The sequence below is a fragment of the Fukomys damarensis genome, unplaced genomic scaffold (genome assembly GCF_012274545.1).
Source record: "Fukomys damarensis isolate Sample0158 unplaced genomic scaffold, DMR_v1.0_HiC HiC_scaffold_30, whole genome shotgun sequence".
Classification (NCBI taxonomy): domain Eukaryota; kingdom Metazoa; phylum Chordata; class Mammalia; order Rodentia; family Bathyergidae; genus Fukomys; species Fukomys damarensis.
This window is the reverse complement of record NW_022900942.1, coordinates 19,286,557-19,297,523: the sequence shown is the minus strand read 5'-3', so window position 1 is coordinate 19,297,523 and position 10,967 is coordinate 19,286,557. Positions and strand designations below refer to the sequence as shown.

At 32.9% G+C, this 10,967-nt stretch overlaps 1 long non-coding RNA gene across 1 annotated transcript in view; it reads left to right on the top strand.

Annotated features, from left to right (window-relative positions):
• LOC117283760 overlaps positions 1-5,261 on the top strand; it is a 12,053-nt gene extending 6,792 nt beyond the window's left edge. Inside the window, exon 3 of the long non-coding RNA XR_004514791.1 lies at positions 5,227-5,261. This is a non-coding gene — a long non-coding RNA (uncharacterized LOC117283760). The remainder of the gene's footprint in view (positions 1-5,226) is intronic.
• Positions 5,262-10,967: the final 5,706 nt, after the last annotated feature.

The window sequence follows — 10,967 nt, the reverse complement described above, 5'->3', positions numbered from 1 at the left end:
ATATAAATATATATATGCATTTAAATTTTAACTCATCAACTCAAAGGTTGTTAGTTCTACTAATGGCATAGTATTTAGTGTTTTATTTTTTGACACAATCCATTTAAAACCAAGGATTTTTTTTCTGTTTTACCATAGAAAATTTTCAATACTTCTGTGACCATTTCTGTGTTGCCCTGTCATGCAAGGACTGACGAGTTTATGTTCCAGCTCCTGGTGATGGTGGCAGGTTTTCCAAGTTTGTACAGCTCCTGACACACAGCATGCACCCTTCATCCACATTCCTTAAGTTGACAGCAATGTGATGTTAACATCTGCTGTACATGAAGATTTCTCCTCATCCAGGCTCAATTGGATCCAATGTATTGATTTTAGCCAGTTTTAAATAATTTAGAATGGGTCTTGGGCAATTTTTAAACTTATCTTCTCAAACCATTTTTATATTCAAACTTCATTAAGTGCTTTAAAGCAGCCTTGCTTTTCAAATTTGGTAACTATGATGACAGAACAATGTGGCCATGAGTCTCAATGTGTTGTCACATTCTGAGAATGCAAGCAATATTTCTGGTTTACAAAGTCCTTGAAGAAATGTAAAGTGTTATAGCACAGCCCCTGAGATAAAGTTAGGGAAAAGAGTCATTAGGAGGAAAAGCACAACTGTATTATGAAGCCTTTTCTCTCTTATTTTCCCCTGGTTCTACCCCATTCATAGGGCTATAGTGAAATCTACACCCGATGTCATCATACATCTTTTTTTATAAATACTATGCTCTTTGCTCCACTCTCCTGCTGAATATAAAATCCATTCCTCAAAAAATTATAAATCCCCGGTACCAAAAAACAAAATAAAACAAAAATTATAAATACTATTCTTTGCCTTCTTAAATTAGAAAGTAAAATGAAACTACCAATAATTATATGAGTAAGACAAAGTTTAGCTTACAATGCTAGGCTCTTGCAAATCAACATCATTGGATTTCAAAAATATTAATTTTGATATTCACTTAAGCATCATTTAGTAATTCAATATCTTCTTTGCTTTGGTTGCATTAATTTACCTTCTGGAATAATTAATGCTCCTTATTCAGTCATTGAAAAGGTAACCAATGTGAAAAATTATTACCCAAAAATATCACCCCCATCAGCCTGCATAGAGTACAAAACTTGAACATTCACAGATACTTCTAGGGAGAAATATTGAGAATATTAAACTTCTAACATGGAATTTACTGTTAGTCTTTGTTTACCAAATCCTCCCTTCCTGCAGTTCCACTGAACGATTCAGGCACGTGATGTTGATACATATTTTTCTTACCCACTCATCTTTTTCTCTTCACTTTTGTTGTTGTTACCAACTTGAGCATGTATTCAAATTATCCTTAATGAAGGCTGTCAATCTCTTAACACATGTTACCAAACAAATCAAACTCTGTATTTTACTTCTTCCATTACATGTGTCCACTTCTTGTTAAAATTTGCTCTTCCTTTTCTGTATTCTTTGCTCTATAATCTCTATGTTATTTTTGTTTACTCCTGGGAATTTCTATATCTTCACATTTCTCATGCAGTAGAATATGGTGATCAACACAACTCCTGAGTAAACATTATTCATTGACTGCCTCATCTGCTGAAGCTCACTCACTGTGGCTCATTATTTTACCCATGTCCTTAAAATATACTAATGTAAGGGAAAATTGGTCTGCCTTCCTGCAGAAATGGACAATTTGGTCACTGTCCATGTAGTTTCTCTACATTTTCTTACTTCCTTGAGAGAAGAATGAAAGCTACAAGACCAGTAAAATATATGGAGTACCCTGGCACACAACATTCAAATGCCCGCATACACACAGAACTGTACTTCCTATAAAGCTATGCACTTCTTGAAAAATCCAAAAATTTGCAAAGGAAAAAATTCTTGGAGAGATGGATTTGGGAAATTTATATTTACATAATAATAAGAGTGTAAACAAGGTTATTTTAGGAAGAGGTAAACTTTGTAAAGTTTCAGGATATTTGTTAAAAAAAAGGAAAGAACAAGAAATTTTACTAAGGGTGTCAATGAATAATTAGATATTTTTGAATCCTTTTACATTTTTTAATGTATAAATACAGGCTGAAATACCAGTTCAGAAAATGCCTCATTAAATAAGTCACAGCTCTATGATACATGATAGAATTTTTATTATAACTTAACAGTTTATAGAATGCCACTTTATATGTTGATGATGACACAGTGTCCAGTTGCAATTTTTATTGCAACTATACTTTTTGTCCTGAGAATACAGGTTGAACATGGAGTCTCCAGGCCTTAAGGAATTAACGGATCAAGTGTGGGCAGGATTTGCTGCATTGACTATTATAATCCTACTAGAAGGGCAATGGGGATTGAATAAATCACACTCATGATTAAATTTTAAATGGAAACTGTAGTTTACAATTATATGCTTTATATAAAACAACAAAAATTTATAATTTTATTATGTGAAACATATGCTCTAAAATGCCTATTTAAATTACTAAACTAAGTTATCTTTTAATGAAAGCATTGTAAAATGTCTGAAGAGAGAATATTAATGGCAGATACAATGGAATGAAGCAAAGCTCTACTGGTGAACCACAATGTAGAGTGTATATTTAGATGTGCACATGCCATGAGTCATCAAATAAATGCAAAAATTATTTTTTCAGCTGGGAATTTAGCTCAGTGGTACCGCATCTGCCTCACAAGTGCAGGGTCCTGTAACGAAAACAACAACAACAACAACATATATATGTGTGTGTGTGTGTGTGTGTGTGTGTGTGTGTGTGTGTGTGTTCTTTAATTTAGAATTTACTCATATAAAAATATAGCTAAAGTATTTTTCCAAGCATAGTAGGGAAAGAGTAACTGAATAATGAGAGGCTTGTTATTAACCATGCCATTCTCCATGTGAGAGTCAAAGCTGTTACAGAGTCTCTTGAGGTCTTCATATCATGCAGTAATTTTGCGGTATGGTGGAAAATCCACACAACAGAGCAACCATTTCACAACCACACAGAGAATTCTTTGTGCTAGCTGGTAAAAATTCTGTAAATTCCATATAACTGCAGATTGAGGAACAGGGCTTAAAGGTTCAGAAGCCAGGAATTTATTGAGTTTTTCAAAATGAATTAAAATGTTATAATTTGTCAATACTCTGAAAAAACATTAATTACTTTTTCAAATCAGAAAAAAATTAAGGGAACATATATCTAATGACTACAGGAAAATAGTCTACTGAAATTAAGAACTATCTTTGCAGGCAGACATGGAAAATCAAACATCACAGGAGTCCTAATCCTTCCATTTAAAATAGCCCTTTCATCAGAAACTTTACATCTACTTAACATCACTAAGTCTCTAGGTGCTTTCAGTTAGATCTTTAGACTTAGTCCAATTGTCTGTGGTTGGGATGATTCTAAGATCTATATCCTGATCTCAAGGTCTTGAGGCATACTAAATATCAAAGTAAAACCATACTCATAAAATAATTTGGGAAAAGCTTATGATATATTAAGACAGAATTTTGGAAAATGTATGAACTATGACTTCACCATATCATTTAAGAATAGTTGGGCTGCAAACAGATAACACAACCAAAAAATAATTTTGTTTTGGTACCAGGGATTGAACTCTGGACCTTGCACTTGCTAGGCAGGCAGCAAACCCACTGAGCTAAATCCCTGCCCCCCAAAACCTTTTAAATGATGGCTCTAATGATGCAATAAGCTTCACTGCAAGAAATACTGGGAGGTAAAGCAGGTTAAAGAGTTAGTCCAGTGTTTTCATACTGCAATCTGTTATCCAGTGTCATCTTGTTTTGATTCTTTGGAGAGTAAAAAAAAATTCCTCAAATCCCCCAAACACTTCCAATTTTGTTTTCTTTGCTAAAATCATCAGGGATCTATATAGTAACAAATGATAGAAACAAAATTATTGTAGCTTTCACTTCTGGACCTGAGATTAAGAACTAGTTGGTGACAAATATATTTATTATGCCACATTAGGATAGAGAAGTTGAACCTAGTTGAAAACAAACATGGTTAACTGTAGACACTGATGTAAAATCACTTTTAAAGATGAAAATAAAAATAATTTTAGGATGACGTAAATTATTTTCTTTTCCAATAGTCAAGTTTATTGTATTTTCCTTTCTGTTTTGAGCAATATAACACAATACTTAAGTATTGGAATGATAAAAATGAAATACATTACAACAGGGATAAACAATAAAAAAACAGCTAAATCATGTAATTCCAACAATGGTAAATGTTTTATTGTTGAAATCAGAAGAATATTGTCTTAAAGCAGTAGTCTCTTTACTATGGCAGCATTTTGTATGGTAATTTTAAGAGATTTATATTTTAAATTCTAGTTACAGTAGCAAATTGTCTAATATATTTTAAATCTGTGGGTCATATATACCCATTTAGTTTGTTTTCTTTATTATGTTTCTGTTTTTGTTTTGTTTTCTTTTGTTAGATTTAGCTCCGGGGCTCTGTGTCTAAGGAATCACTATGTTGTCACTGCTACATAATTCCTATAATAGAAGAAATTCACTGAAGTAATGTGATACAAATAAATATATACAAATCTACAAGTACTGATTCTACAAATAGCCAAATTTGGTATTGTTGGTATACAAACCACCCAAAACAGATAATATTTAAGTATGTTGAAGTACGTCATCTTGACCCTGCATTCATTAGGAACACTTCCACTCAGACAAAATCCCCTCAGAAATGATAGATTAGTTCTTAACTTATGAGTTACAAGGAAATTATGAGCCTTTAATTTATGGAAGCTTTCATTTTTACAAAGTTTTCACTTCTTATGAAGTTCAAATTTTATAAATCTCAGAATTTAGAAATACAGTCTGGGGTTATTTTGAATTGAAATACCGGCAGTGATGTGAAATACCAGTCTACATTTTTATCTCTCATCTATCATCTTTCTTTTACACAAGGAATTACAGAAGGGTTATAATGATATGGCAGCAACTAAAACTCTTAGCAATCTTTGGTTCTCAATAAACTCTCTAAAACTAAATTTTTATTGAGAAATGAAAAAAATGTTAAGATTACTTTAATAATATACGGCAATTACTTAGTATAGTTTCTGCAATACAACTGCTATATTATTACTGTTAGTATCACTAATTGTAATTGCTACTCTTTTCTGTTTTCTTTTTTTGTTTTTTGAGGCAGGGTCTCACAATATAGTTGAGACTGACCTGGAACTCATTGGTTAGCCCAGGCTGGTCCCGAACTCACAGCAATCCTCCTGCCTCAGCCTCCCAGGTGCTGGGATTACAGGCCTGCGCCACCACACCAGGTTTGCTACTCTTTTTCAATAGCTGTAGTATAGTAGTGACTGGTAGAAGCATAAATAACATGTACCAAATACAAAGATACATTTAAATCAAAAGGTTTAGGCAAAGGTTAGAGTCTAACGATTACAATATATTGAATTTATTTTCTTCACATTATTAATTAAACCTGCTGTTCTAAAACTGGATTTAATTTTAGTTGATTTGTACACAGTGCAAGATGAAGTTCTATATGTGGACATCTGAATGGCATTTATTGATGATACTATCCTTTCCACATGTGATGGTGGAAATTTCGTTGAAAATCACTTGATCCTAAATGTGTAGATTTATTTCTGGAGTTATTTACTGTGTTCAGTTGGTTCATGTATCTGTTTTTATGCCACAATACTGTGATGTTTGCATTTCTACAACACTGAAGTAAATTATGAAATCAAGAGCTGGGATTTGGCTCAATGGTTCTGACATTTGACTCACAAGCACAAGGGCCCAAGTTTGATCCCCAATACCACAAAATACAAAGAAAAAAGAAGAAAATAAATGAATTAGAGTGACACTTCTAATGTTGTTTCTGCTCAAAATTTATTTGGCCATTTGTTATTATTTGTGATTTTACATAAATTGTAGGATTTTTTATTTCTTTCAGAATTATTACTGTAATTAACAACATGGTAAAATACTAAAGTTCTTTGAAAGATGTTTTAATATTTTGTATTTACTGAATATATACCTGCATATTATTTAATTCCTTTTGATAGTGTAGTTTTTTACTGTAATTTTAACAGCATTGCATTAGTTATAGATGTAGTTTTGTGTAATATAAACATTTTCACAATATGAAATCCTCCAATCCAAAAGTGTTCAACATCATAAACTGTTAAAGATATATAAATTAATGCTACAATAAGATATTACTTTGGCTATTATCCAAAAAAGTGAAACAAACACTAATGAAAGTGTTAGTGGGAATACAAAATAATATAGCCATTATGGTAAAGAATGTGGATGGTCCTCTAAAAATTAAAAAGAGAAATTAATAAAAATTTAAAATAGAGCTATTATATGATACAATAAATCCATGACTGGCTATCTAAACAAAGGAAATGAAGTACATATGTAAAAGATATAGGTGCACAGGTGTTCGTGTGCAAATATATTTATATTTTAACATAATTAATAGGAGAAAAGATATTAAAACACCCTAAATATCCATCGACAGAAAAAGTGTAAAGTATACATACACAGCAAAATAATATTTAGCCTTAAAAAAAAAAGAATCCTGCCAAAATGGACAGCCACAGGTGAGCACACAAGGTTTAATACTAAGGGAAGTAATCCTTACACTCAAAGAAATATACCACATTGTCTTATTAAATATAGAATATGGAAAAGTCAAACTCAGAGAAGTAAATTGCTGGATATCTGAAGCTCCAAAGTGAGGATTTGTAGCTGGAACAAAAACTTTGACCTACAAATCCTTAAAAATACTAACTAGCCTTTTACCAGAAAAGTTTACCAATTCCATTTTTTATACAACTGATATAACGACTTTCATTAAATCTATATACAGAACAGTGGCCTTTATTTTATACATATGTGATCGATTTATAAGTATGACTACACATATAAATGCATAGCATATATCTATTTATGTGGCAATATTTATCTATCTTGCATTGTCTTGTGTGGCAGTGGGTCAATGAATTAATAACACAGTAAAATACTAAAGTTCTTTAAAAGATGCTTTAATATTTTGGATTTACTTAATATATGCACGTGTATTCTTTATTTACTTTTTATGTTGTAGTTTGTCAAGCAACCATCTTTTAGATAATATTATCCTCAGAATGACATTCTTATTTTCTTGCATTGACACTCTATGTGTCTGTTTTTGTCTAATGTTTTATAAAAAAATAAAAAAAATTTAAAGAAATATGAAGTGATCTAGATGTATAGTCTAGTGTTTTAGTAGACTGTATTTCCAAGAGCATTTTTAGGGTCACCAAAAAACAAAGACAGAGAATTCCCCTATTACTCTTGGCCCTGCACACTCGTAGCTTCTCTCATTATCAACATCAAGACCAAATTGGTATATCCATTACAGTTTTTATAGTGTTTTTATACAGGTTTTATAGTGACATATCATTGACACCCAAAGCCCATAACTCATACCAGAGTTTTCTTTTGATCTTGTATTCCTGATTTTTTTTTTTTTTTTTTTTAACTGAAGATCTAACTGTGACTCAGGGTTTTTGAGCTTGCAAGGCAGGCAGTGGCACCACTGAGCTAAATCCCTGGCCCTCTTTAAATTTTGACAAATGTATTTTTGGGGTTTTGACAAATTACAATGACATGTATTAATTACACTACTCTAAAATAATCTAGGCTTTATTATTCATCTTCCTCTCTCTCTCTCCCTAAAGCCTGGAAACCACTGATCTTTTCTTTATAGTTTCTCTCCTGAATTGTCACACAGTTGGAGTTGCATAGCATCTAGTTTTTCAAATTAGCATCTTTCACTTACAAGAATACAGTTCACTTTCTTCCATGACTCCATACATTATTTTTAACATTAAATAATGTTCCAAGATCTGGATGTAGCACAGTTTCATGTATCCAGTCAGTCAGTGTAGGACATGATGGTTGTCTCCAAGTTGTGACAGTTCTGAATAGAATATCTCTAAAAACCCATGTGCAGGCTTTCGGTAAATGCTACGAAGCAGGATTGCTCCGTAGTGTGGTCTGTGTTTGTTTGCGTTATGTAGCATTCATCTGTTTCTCAATGTAGAGGTGCATTTAACATTTTCATTCATAGGAAAATGGATACATATTGAAAATATAATCCTAAGTGACATAAATAAGTCCCACATGTGTAAATACCGAATAGTGTCCCTGGTGTGAATAATCTGCAACAAGGCATAAGATTCTAATAAGATTACTGACATTTAGAAATGGGAAGAAAGGAGCTAAAAGTGTAGGGAAGGTGGGATGGGTAGGGGAAGAGTAAAAAAGGAAAAGAAAAAAATGTGAGAGAATGAAAAGATGAAAATAAAGTGTTTGTAGATGGGGAGGGGAGGAGGGGGTGAAGGGAGGGCAGGAACAAGGGGAAAAAATGAGAATCAAGACTTGCCATGTAGAGGTACAAGATCCCAACAATGAATGTAACTGTACTATATCCCTAAAATGTACCAATAAACTCAATTAAAGCTGAAAAAAAAATTTCAGTGAGCTCCAATGCCTGCATATTCTTGCCAGCACTTGGGGGTCAGTGTATTAGATTTGGGCCATTCTAAAACACATGCAGTGGTATCTCCTTTTTTGCTTTAAGAATTTGCTCATATTTTTTTTCTTTTCCCTTATTACCTTTCCCTACCCCTGCCATTGCCCATACTCCTCTAGTCCTTTTCTTCCTATTTCACATGTAAAGGTACAAGATCCTAATGATAAATATAACTGCACTATATACTTAAAAAGTACCAATAAACTCAATGAAAAAAAAAGAATTTCCTAGGGCTAGGGATTTAGCTCAGTGTTTCTGCTCCTTTCCTCACAAGCACAAGGTCCCAAGATTGATCCCTGGTACCAAAAAAAAAAAAAAAAAAATTGTAATGATACATGATATTTCTTTTCATAAGTTTATTTATTATCTTATTCTATGAATTATCTGTTCAGTTCTTTGTCCTACATTTAATACATAACTTTAAATGTTTTCATTTATAGCCTCTAACAGTATTTGCATTTGTTTTAATAAGCTTTTCTCTAACTTATGTTATACTTTTTATATATTTATTTACCTATATTGCATATTGTAAAGTCCAAATTTTCAACATAAAAATATGTAGAGATAATTTCTTAAAGGTCCTGTTACACCATTAAATTTATATCGTTATTCTTTTTCAATATAAACATTTAAAGGTACACAGTTTTTCTCTAAAATCTACTTTCACTAAAGCTCAGATATTTGGATGTTTTTCATTATCATTTATTGCAAAATAATTTCTAATATGTTCCATTAAAAGTAATAAATCACTGTATATATACACTCATATAAACCGAAATGCTTTAAATATATATATTTACTAACAAAACTGGACATCCACACATATAATGATTTTATACTCCATTTATATTCTTATTTGGTACCTAGAATTGGTATCCGTAGGAATTTTTGTCCAATCATTTAATCTTTACATTACTAGAGAAGTAATACTTGAAACTTTCTTGTTTCAGTGCACTATGTGCTATAAGCTAAGTTAAATAAAATAAGATTAATTTTACCCCCAAAACATTTGTGTATGTGTGTGTGTATGTGTGTGTGGGTGCATAGTATTCTAATCTTCATGACAGCAGATCTATTTTTTTATGTTAGCATTAGAGACACTGCAGGCAGTGAGGTTAAGTAACTTTTTCAAAGTTGTATAAATCATAGACAATAGAACCAGAATTAAGGCTTAAAAAGTATGAAATCAGCATTTGCAAATGTAATCTGCTGCCTTTGAAGGTTTTATGAAGCGTGCTTAAGGAGTGAGGAATGTTAAGGGCATCAGACACAGGTAGTGTGCTTTTAAACAACTGATTTTACAATTATCAGATAAAAGATAAATCTGGATATATCAGTAATATATATATAGTTTGTGGGCTAACCATAACAATGCAAATAAGTGCTGCTTTTATCTATACTGTACTTGTAACCGAAACACATTTCGTTGCTGCCAACACAGGATCTCACTGTGTAGTTTCGTGAGGTTTGTGCCACCCTTCTGTGTCAGGTTTCTTGGGGTCTACAGGCAGGAGCACTGTTGTTATCATATTAATATTCCGTGACTGCCGTCCTTAGGATATGCACCCTGCTGGCTCTACAGTTCTGTGCTGTCAAATTCTAAGTCAAGTCTTCATTACGGGCATCAATCCATAAGTAAAGTGGTTTGTTTGTTTGTTTGTTTATTTTGTGTGACACCAGGGAAGGAACTTCAGACTTTCCGCTTGTGAGGCAGGTGGCAATATCCCCACCCCCTAGTAAAGTGTTGTTTGTTTGTTTGTTTTTTGACACTTTGCACAGCAGAATATATCATGTATGATTACTTAAATCGGAAAAGAATTAAGATCAGGACACTAGGTGACAAACAGTGTGTTGAAACATTTCCAAATATGTACTGCTTTCAAGCCTTTCAAGTCCTAGACAAGTGGCTAAGAGTATGTACTGTTTGTCAGTGTCAAAGCACTGATACGTCCTCTACTCATAAGTATTTAATTTGCCTTAAACAAAAACAATGACTGTGCTAAAACAAAGAAATAACATTGACCAACTGTTCACTGCTGCTCATGACTTGCCCTCCACTCTCTCGCTCCAACTTCAGGAGGCTTCTCCAACCCCGACCCCACCCCATCCGGTCTCTGCTTTCCCCTAAGTGTGAATAAGCACTGAAAAGTGATCCACTTCTCCTGGCCTTAGCTCTCCACAGTGCAATGTTCTTCCTGTCAAATGGGACAGATCATTTCTTCTGGGCTGTCCTATTTCCTTTGTAATTATCAGTGAGGCCTTGCTTACCTTTCCTCATTCTTAAGATGATTTTTCCCTTTCCTTTTGAGATAGAGTATGGCAAATTTCTGAAGTGGAAA